The sequence below is a fragment of the Neoarius graeffei genome, chromosome 14 (assembly GCF_027579695.1).
Source record: "Neoarius graeffei isolate fNeoGra1 chromosome 14, fNeoGra1.pri, whole genome shotgun sequence".
Lineage (NCBI taxonomy): Eukaryota > Metazoa > Chordata > Actinopteri > Siluriformes > Ariidae > Neoarius > Neoarius graeffei.
This window is the reverse complement of record NC_083582.1, coordinates 1,322,394-1,333,071: the sequence shown is the minus strand read 5'-3', so window position 1 is coordinate 1,333,071 and position 10,678 is coordinate 1,322,394. Positions and strand designations below refer to the sequence as shown.

Sequence of the window (10,678 nt, the reverse complement as noted above, 5' to 3'; positions counted from 1 at the left end):
CATGAGGAGTGCCTACCTGTACCCAGTGCTGCTGCGACGGGCCTGGAATGACAGCCGTCGCCACAGGATTATGTGGGACGACATTAAGACGGTAAAACCTGGTGAAGGTGCAGCTGGAAGCCCAGGAGGCTGCGCTGCATATGTCTGAAAGGGGCACGCCCTTCAGTGATGCCCATGAGGCTACCACGCCCCGTGCAGAGTGCGCCCTGGCAGCCGGAGGAATCGGGAAGCCACTGTGCCTGTAGGCATGTAATATGGCCTCGACTATCCACTTGGATAGCCTCTGCTTAGAGAGCGCCAGACCCCTCGACGGTCCTGTGTGGCACAGAAACAGGGCGTCACTCCTACGGAAGCCCTCTGTACGCGACACGTACACCCTGAGGGCGCGAACTGGGCACAAAAGTTCCGACCTCTCACCATGGCCCGCCTCGAACGCCGCAAGGCTAAGGGGCTGGTTGACGAAGGTAGCAGAGAGGGTCTTTGGGAGAAAAGAGGGGTTAGGCCACAGGGTGACCCCACTGTCGCTGGAGTGCCACTGCAGGCACTCCCCACTGACTGACAGCGCGTGTAGTTCCCCGACGCGCCTCGTCGATGTAATGGCCAGAAGAAAAGCAGTCTTCAGGAAGAGCCATGAAATGTCTGCCGTGAGCAGGGGCTCAGAACGGTGCGTCGCAGAGAGCCTGCAGCACCAATGAAGGTCCCATGTGGGTACCCGGCTCCGTCGGGGGGGTCTCAACCGGAGAGCACCCTTCAAGAAACGTGCCACCAAGGCGTGGGACCCCACGGTCCTTCCCCCAACTCTGGCATGCTGAGCAGAGATGGCAGCTGCATAGACCTTGATGGTGGCAGGGGTAAGACCCTTATCAAAGCAGAGACTGGCGGAACAGTCAAATGGTCGGCAGGGGGCAGCATGTAGGCTCCTCCCCCCGAGTTAAGCACCAGTTGGAGAAAAGCCTCCATCTGTTGGCATAGAGGGCATTGGTGGGGGGTGCCCGAGAGCTTGCAATGGTATTGACCACTGCCGGCTCACAAGGACCTCGCAGGGGGTCCGGCCCTTCAGCGGCCATACCCAGAGCTGCAGACGGGCTGGATCCGGGTGCCAGATCTGCCCTCCCAGCTGTGATAGCAGGTCAGTCCTCACTGGCAGGCACCAGGGGTCGCCGTTCAGAAGTTGCAGCAACTTGGGAACCACACTCTGCCCGGCCACCGGGGGGGCGACAAGCAGCAGCCCGTGGTGGTCCATCACAACCCTGTGTAGGGTTGGCACGATCAGCAGCAGAGGGGGGGAGGCATACAGCAGTTGCCTCGGCCAAGCATGCGCCAGCGCATCCTGGCCCAGGGGACTGGGGCCGTGGAGGCTGAACCACAGAGGGCAGTGTGTCGACTCCTGGCAGGCAAAGAGGTCCACCTCTGCCCTGCCAAAACGTTCCCAGATGGCGAGAACCACCGCTGGGTTGAGTCTCTATTCCCCGGGATCGGGGTCCTGGCGGGACAGCAGATCTGCTGCCCTGTTGGCAGTGCCTGGCAAGTACATGGCACACAGGCTCAAGAGATGTCGATGGGCCCACCGCAGAAGTTGGCCAGCCACTTCCAAGCACTGGAGGGACTTTGTGCCTCCCTGGTGGTTGATGTAGTACACTACCGTAGCGTTGTCCGTCCGCACCAGAACGTGTCTGCCGGTCAGGCCTAGGAGGAAGTGCTGTAGGCCGAGGAACACAGCCCGTAGCTCCAGCACGTTGACGTGCTGCGCCCGTGCAGCACCGGGTGGAGGTGGAGACCGTTGAACCACCTCTGAAGCGGCATAAGTCCAGAAGTCCCAGCGGGACCAGAGAGGAGGCTGCCGTAAGCATGCCCAGCAGGCGCTGAAAGGTCTTCAGGGCGAGTGACTTACCCCGTCCGAAGCGGCCAAGCAGTAGGCGGATGTTGTGGATCCTGGTCTGGGAGGGAGTTACCATCAACGACCTCGAATCCAGGTGCATGCCCAAGAAAGTCGTCTCCCGGCTGGGCACCAGTGAGCTCTTCTTGTAATTCACCCTAAGCCCCAGCTCTACGACATGCGAGAGCACAGTCGCGATGTTGGTGCGGGCCTGAGCTGCTGACCGTGAACAGACAAGCCAGTCGTCCAGGTAGGGCAGGACACGCAAACCCCTTGCCTGAAGTAGTGCCGATGCCGCTGCCGCACATCCGGTGAACACACGGGGTGCCAGCGATATCCCAAAGGGCAGAACATTGAACTCGAAAGCCTGGCCCTCGAAGGCAAACCGCAGGAACTGCCTGTGGTGTGGCACAATGGGAGCATGGAAGTAGGCGTCTTTCAGGTCGAAGGTGACAAACCAGTCGCCCGCCTGGATGTGGTGTAAGACATCCACTGTACGCAGCATGCGGAATCTCATGGTCCTCAAGTGGGAATTGAGGGACCTCAGGTCGAGGATTGGGCGGATACCGCCGTCCTTCGGAACCAGAAAATACCTGGAGTAGAACCCACCTTGCTGTCTCTGCCTGTCGACGGGAGAGACTGCTCCTTTCTCCAGGAGGGTGGCGATTTCCTGCCGGGGGACGAGGGACTTCCCCGGATGGCTCACGGTGGTGTGTTTGACCCCATGGAATGTGGTGGACGGCGGCAGAACTGGATGCGGTAACCCTCGGTGAGGGTCACCAGCACCCAGGGGTCAACGCTCTCCAGCTTTGGAGCTGTTCGCTGGAAAAGCGGCCGACCGCCGGCGCGCTGATGTCAGCGCCGTCCAGAGCGCCCCCGTCGGTCACCATGGGGGCGACGAGGAGTGGACTGGGTGTAGGGGGCGGCACCACGGGTCCGGGAGGTGGTGGGGTGGCGAAAGTCATCAACCCGTCTGGTCTCCTGGCGGGTGCGTGGCCGAGACAGAGTCGGTGTGGGCCCCCTGAAGGACTGGGCAGCATTGCCATGGTGGTGGGCCTGGCGGGGGCCAGCGAACTGCTGTTACGCCTAGATGACCTGGGCACTCCGATCCAGGGCTTGCTGAGTGGCTTCGCCAAACAGCTCCCCGGGGACAACAGGGAGAGAGTGCAGCACACGCCGGTCGGGCTCGGCCAGAGGGGACTGTGCCCGCCATATCTGCTGGCGGCCGAGGGTGAGATACGACATCAGCCGGCCCAGTTCCCGCGACCAGTAGGCAAAGGCCTGGAGCCGCGTCACACAGCTCCCGTGATGCCGCGCTCGTCCCCTCCAGCGTCTGGGGTCCATGACACCTGGCTGGCAGAAGGGAACTTAAATAGGGCGAGAACGCTCCAAGTAAGTAGCCCAAAATAAACTATCAGGCGGAAATAAAAAATAAACGACCGGGCGAACACACCCGTGGTCGGGAATATTAACAAGGATGGCGCCGTGCGCTACAGAACTGATAAACAGCGGCGAGAAACACCGCTTTAATTTAAATGAATGAAGACCGCTTACCTGAGCGACAACAAACCGGCCTCCAGCAGCGAGGACACGCCTCGGAGGGCTAGTCAGCTAACTCCACCGAGCGAGAGCGCTCAGCTTAACGGAGTAACAAACAATACGAATATAACACACAAGACAGCCGGCCCGTGAGCAGGCCGGAGACAAGGCTACACAAAACAAGCGGTTGATAATATTAACAAAGGATAGGCACTGTGCGCCACAGAACTGATAAACAGCGGTGAGAAACACCACTTTAATTTAAATGAATGAAAGCCGCTTCTCAATGTTGGGCATCTGCAGGAGGCCATAGGTAGGGGTGTCCTGCATTGCCGCCAGGGCCCTGCAGCGGGAACACTGCCCCCTGTGGCGGAGGCTGAAGATTCGCCAGCAGGGCCTTCATCTCCTCCAGCTCGGTGGACATCACCTCCACCTTCTGAGCCAAATCGCCCGAGCGCTTCTTTTTCGCCTTAAAAGCGAAGACGTGTGGGGGAACCCACGGCGCTTGCTGGGCCCCGCTGCTGCAGCCGACACCGTGTCCTGTCCCCCCGAGGCCCGGGGGATGTCAGACGGAGAATCCAGCCGAGCCAGCCCGGCGGTCCGCGCAGCCACGCTCAGGCACATGCAGTCTGCGCAGGCCGTGTCCGTCAGCCCCTGCCGCAGGTGATCAATACCCAGGCATGAGGGGCACTCGCGGTGGCCGTCCTCCGGTTCGAGGGGGACTGGCAGTTGGCGCAGCGAGAGAAGAGGTCCATGACGCCTGGCTGGCAGAAGGGAACTTAAAAAATAGGGCGAGAACACCCCAAGTAAGCAGCCCAAAATAAACAATCAGGCGGTAATGAAAAACGACCGGGCGAACACACCCGTGGTCGGGAATATTAACAAGGATAGGCGCCGTGCGCCACAGCACTGATAAGCAGCGGCGAGAAACACCGTTTTAATTTAGATGAATGAAAACCGCTTACCTGGGCGACAACAAGCCAGCCTCCAGCGGCGAGGACACCGCCCCGGAGGGCTAGTCAGCTAACTCCACCGAGCGAGAGCGCTCAGCTTAACGGAGTAACAATACGAATACAACACACAAGACCGCCGGCCTGTGAGCAGGCCGGAGACAAGGCTACACAAAATAAGGCGGTTAATAATATTAACAAAGATAGGCGCAGTGCGCCACAGAACTGATAAACAGCGGCGAGGAACACCGCTTTAAATTAAATAAATGAAAACCGCTTACCTGAATGAGGACAAGCCGGCCTCCAGCGGTGAGGACACCGCCCCGGAGGACTAATCAGCTAACTCCGCCGAGCGAGAGCGCTCAGCTTAACGGAGTAACAAACAATACAACACAAGACCGCCGGCCTGTGAGCAGGCCGGAGACAAGGCTACACAAAATAAGGTGGTTAATAATATTAACAAAGATAGGCGCAGTGCGCCACAGAACTGATAAACAGCGGCGAGAAACACCGCTTTAAATTAAATGAATGAAAACCGCTTACCTGAATGAAGACAAGCCGGCCTCCAGCGGTGAGGACACCGCCCCGGAGGACTAATCAGCTAACTCCACCGAGCGAGAGCGCTCAGCTTAACGGAGTAATAAATCAATACGAATACAACACACAAGACAGCCGGCCTGTGAACAGGCCGGTGGCGAGGCTACACAAAACAAGGTGGTTAATAATATTAACAAGGATAGGCGCCGAGCGCCGCAGAACTGATAAACAGCGGCGAGAGGAACGCCGCTTTAATTTAAATAAATGAAACCCGCTTACCTGAAGCGAAAACAAGCCGGCCTCCAGCGGTGAGGACACCGCCCCGGAGGGCTAATCAGCTAACTCCACCGAGCGAGAGCGCTCAGCTTACGGAGTAATAAATCAATACGAATATAACGACAAGAGTTGGTGGACTTAGCGCAGTTTCTTGGAGGGTGCATAAGCACAGCCCCAACCCTACGGGTAACGAAACTACCACAGCGCTTTGTCCAAATTTCAACCCAACTCGCAACCTGCAAACGTGAGAAGATGTAAGAGGTCACTTCCTGGGTTTACCGGTCTTTTATGCCGGGGTCACGGGGTGACGTCACCCAGGTCACACGTGACTTTGTTGTTACTATTACTCGACCTGCACGTTCGTGTGATGGATATCCATGTGCTGAAAGCACCGCCTCTGGCGGTCAGTAGAAACGAAATAGAACTGCCAATGCATATTTTTTGAAACTTTACAGTAACGGATCTTAGATCTCTGTAGAGGATTAGGCATTTAGATTTGTGAGTTTCATATGAAGAGTATAAATCTATAGAAAATACTGCATGTACACTACTGTAACAACTCAATGCAAAAACAGAATCTATTGCACACAACAGTACTCTTGAAAACATGTTCAGGGTGTGAAGTTTTTTTATTTACTTTATTCACACCACACACACACCACAATCACTGTGCGGCATCATGTCGCTGAGCTGCATCGGGCCACATCACCTCATCCACATCGCAGGCTATATTCTCTCTTGCCAGGCACTGCGGGAAAAACGCCCTGGAATGGCGCATCCATCCTTGGAAGGCCTCCACTGGGATGTCACCACAGGCCAGCTCCATTGCCCTTAGGAGGTTCTCTCTAGTGTATGGTTGTCTGTCATAAACCTTCCATCTCCACGATGAGAAGAACTCCTCTATAGGGTTCAGGAAAGGGGAGTAGGGTGGCAGACAGACGTTTAAAAACTGGTTACTGTTGGTGGTGAACCACTCTCTGATTTGGTTTGTTTGGTTTGTTCTGTGGAAGCGGACATTGTCCCAAATGATCACATAAATGGGATGTGCGGGCCCAGGATGGTGTTGTTGGCGGTCCAGGAGGATGTCTCTTAGCTCCTCTAGGAAGGTGAGGAGACGTTGGGTGTTGTAAGACCGAAGGACAGCATGCCGGTGGACAAGCCCCTCCGAACCCATGGCTGCACAAAGAGTAGTATTACCCCCCCGTTGGCCAGGAACCTCAGTGATGGCTCTTTGGCCAATGATGTTACGGCCTCTTTGCCTTCGTTTCTGCAGGTTGAAGCCAGCCTCATCCAGGAAGAGGTACTCATGAGGTCTGGCCATCGTGTCCAACTGTAATATCCTCTGTGAAAATGTGAAAGTGCACAGGTGTTCAGAACAACAGTCAATCAGGTAGCACAGTATTGTCCAGAAGTAATGTAGGCCACTGAGCAACACAGCATGTCCACTAACTGTACTGTGAAGATGGATGTATACTTACTTGCACATACTTGTAACGTAGGTCTGTGTCGTGCAGAGTTGCGCTCAAAGGGAACCCCACAGACCTGTTTCATCTGCATCTTTTGGCACCGGAGAACTCGGTCTATTGTGGCCAAGCTGACATCATCAATGCTCTCAAAGTTGACATTATCGGCAATGACTTTGTCTCTGATCTCCTGGAGTCTGATGAGGTTGTTCTCATGAACCATATCCACAATGAGGGTTTCTTGTGCCGCTGTAAATATGGCAACCCTCCCACCTCTATGTGGCATTCTTTCAACTCTAAAGAAAGAAACGTGTTGTCAATTGACATGTTTTACAATAACAATTGATTTGAAACCAATAGACTACTTTCACAGGCTTGTAAAACTGTATTGTGACAAAGAAAGCAATAGAGTACAATACCTGTTGTGTTGTCTGAATGCCCTGATAATGGTGGCCACGGTGAACCTACTCAGGTTTGGACGGACTCTTAGTCCTGCTTCAGCCATTGTCATGCCATGGACTATGACATGGTCAATGACTGTTGCTTGCATCTTGTCCGTAATGATGGTGCGAGGTTGTCTTGCTCTCCCTCCTGGACCTTGTCCTCTCCCTTGTTGGCCTCTTCCTCGTTGGCCTGCACCTCTTCCATGGTCAGCTCCTCTCCCTCCTCTGACTCGAATTCCTCTTCCCCTGACTCTGCCTTCATCCATTGTGTTTGTTTGGAATCTTCAGCAAACTGTGCACTCTGAACTTGCTTTTATACATGTGGTCACAGCATTAGCAACAAGTGTCTTCGATTTTGAGTCGTTGTGTGTAATTAATGACACCAGGTGTGTTCATTGTGTTCAAATATTGCTGACTGTGGCAAGCATTTTGCATCACATGAGCTTTCATTTGAGAATATGAGCAGAGTTCTTTTGCAACTTGTGTTTTAGCAAGGAAAAATGTGTTTAGATTTATGAGAACGGAGGATTGTGTTTTGTGAATTGTGTCTTCATGTGAAATGTGTTTATGATATTGGCAAATGATGGCTACATTTAGTAAATGTGTTTAGACAACTGGTCATTTGGTTTAGAGGATTGGCTTTTGTGTTTTAGCATTTGAGAAAAACTGTAATGTTGCACTACTTGTTGTGACTCTACTAGGCTTTATAATCAGTGGGTACAACCCTCTACTCTAATACATCCAAAACATCAGAAGTTTCTTTATGTGTCGAGACCTTTAAAAGGTCGATGTTGAAATCACCACAGATTATAAGTGTTTTATTGTCATTTAAACCATTCATTAATTCTTCAAAACTATCCATAAAAGTTTCCACATTTGACCCTGGTTTCCTGTAAACGCATGTAACAATATTTCTCATTCTTTCTAATTCAACTTCCACAGCAATACACTCCATTAAATCATCAATTACAGATGTCATGCATTCAACTGGTCAACATTTTAAGTCACTGGCCACATAAAGGGTTTTTAGGTAACCTTCTACAATTTTCAATCAAACAAAGCAACAACAACAAAAATCTGTTCCAGTTCTCTATTCTGATTGGTCAGAAGGTGTTGATTAATTTTCTATAACAGCAGCTCTGACAGTAGTGCAGGTTTATATTAATGGGCTTGCTCTAATATGTTCTTGTTTCTATAGTAACAGCTCATTGAAGTGAAGTTATTTTAGACCTGTGTGTTCACAAAGAAAAATGAAAGAAACGTGTGGATGAACACTAATATTTAACCTGGACATTTCTCCTCCAGACCACCAGAGGGCGCCTTTACACACATTTTAAATCACTTCTTCACTTCCTCCACCCATTTCCTGTCTGTTGTTATAAAATACACATGTTCCATTCAGTTACTGTAAACCCTTCCAGTGTGTGAGTAAATCTTCTCAGTTGTGGGCCGTGGTTATTCTGGATTGATCTCCTGTTGATGATCTCGCCTCGTCTCTGTCTTTCCCTTTGATTTTAATGATATTTCTGGTGGAGGGGGTTTGAACCCTGCACTGACTGGGATTAGATAAAGTCTTAACATTACTCGCAGATTTCTTTCTTCTGCCTTTCAGGAGATTCATTTCAGTCTGTTAATGTTAAAATAACCCAAAGGTAAAATGACCCGTGTCAGTGTGGGTTTCCTCCTGGTTCTCCAGTGTTCTCCTACTTCTCAAAGGCACATCTAATGACTGACTGAGGCGACTCAGGATCTCTGATCTCAAACATATTCATCTACCGACTTCATTTTCATCTCAGCAACCTGTTCATGAGAAAGTGGGACTTCTATGAGCAATAAACAATGCAAAATAAATCAAATCAGGTTTTGACTCCCCTTGTGGTAATAAAGAGTCATTTATGTCGATTCATTTTCACTCCTCGCTAAATTCCAAACTGGCAGAATGAGGAAAATATTTCAGCAGAACAAATGACACTGAAGTGCAGATGACAGTGAAATATTTCTGCTTTATTTCCATCCTTAATGAACACAATGTGGTGGTTTTTAGTGCTTGTAGTGAGACACGGTCCTGCTGTAAATCCTCTTGTGTGTCTTTTAGTGAAGATCGAAGGAAATAAGGTGATGAGATCGGGGACCCGTCCAGTAATAGCAGTGAATCAAAACAAAACCATGATTTGGTAAGAATACAACTTTTACTCTATTTCTCTTCAATTTATTCATTATTTGAAACAATCAGTCACACAAACAAACACTGATCAGATTGTTTCCCGGTCTGCGCTTGTTTTATTCGGTCGTGGACTGAGTGTCCGGCGCTAAAATCATTCACTGCTAACCTGGACTGCTTGAGCAGGAAGGATCTTGAAGGTACTGATGTGTCACAGTCTTTGCAAACCGTTTGCTCAAACTCACCTTCCTGTCCATGACATGAATCCCAATTATCGAATGATTATTGAATGATTTAATATTTAATTATGAATATCATGATTTGTTTGTGTGAATGGTGCTCTAAAATGTTGCTGCCACAAGGAACTGTGGGCTGGCACACAGGAGAGCGAGGGGGTAATTCGGAAGAAACTTTGATGCAACTGTTGGACGGTGCAAAAGGTGGTTTTGGCATAATCTGGATTGTGAGTGAATCCGGATGGCTAGTAGTCATGGAGGACTTTCTGAGGAGGAAGATGTGGACCTGGAATGGACAAGAGGAGGTAAAAATAGGAAAGGAGGAGGAAGGAAGGAAAGGAAAAATGGCACAGTTACAACAGCAGGCAAACACGCACTTGAAGAGGATGAGAAAAGAAGTGAAGCATGGAAAAAAATAATGAAGGAAGAGTTTAAGAATATTCTTAAGTTTAAAGCAGGAGATGAGGTATCGTCTGTAAGTCCAATTGCCTTGACTATTGGACTGAGAAAAGCCACTGGGCATCTAGAGACGGCTGAGGTGTTAAGAGATGGCAGGTTACTGGTGAAGTGCAAAAATGCTGAACAGAGAAATAAAGCATTTAAACTACAAACAGTGTGTAAGAAAGGAATAGCAGAAAGAAGAGTGATTGGTGAGAGAAACAGAGTTAGCAGAGTGATATCAAGAATCCTCTGAGGAGACAATCTGGATGAACTGAAGGAAATGCTTAAAGGATGAACAATAACAGGGATTAGACAGCTACAAGCAATTAGGAATGGGGAAAGAGGAGATGGTCCATCTGTGTTACTGGAGTTCAAAGACAAAGGCCCTGTCCACACGGCAACGGATTCAGGTGAATCCAATAAAATTTTTAATCGTTTCGGCCTGGCGTCCACACGGCACTGCCGTTTTGGGTGCCCCAAAATGATATTTTTTGAGAACGGTTTCCAGAGTGGAAAAATCTGGCAATGGCGCCGTTGCAAAGTCATCTGGATGAGTAGAACGGATTTGTTTACGATGACATCACAACCACAAGACTAGAACAAGCAGCACGCCGGGCATAGACATATAAACATAGACACTGCATTGAGCTGGTGGCCCGTTGCTGGGATACGTCAGAGTGTCCGCCATATTGGATGTGGCAAATCTTCCCTGTAAACCAATGCAAGTAAATGGACTGAACTTCATAAAGCCCCTTT

At 50.7% G+C, this 10,678-nt stretch overlaps 1 protein-coding gene across 1 annotated transcript in view; it reads right to left on the bottom strand.

Annotated features, from left to right (window-relative positions):
* rpl38 (ribosomal protein L38) overlaps positions 1-10,678 on the bottom strand; it is a 364,540-nt gene that overhangs the window by 70,962 nt on the left and 282,900 nt on the right. The gene's annotated exons all lie outside the window — the stretch shown is intronic.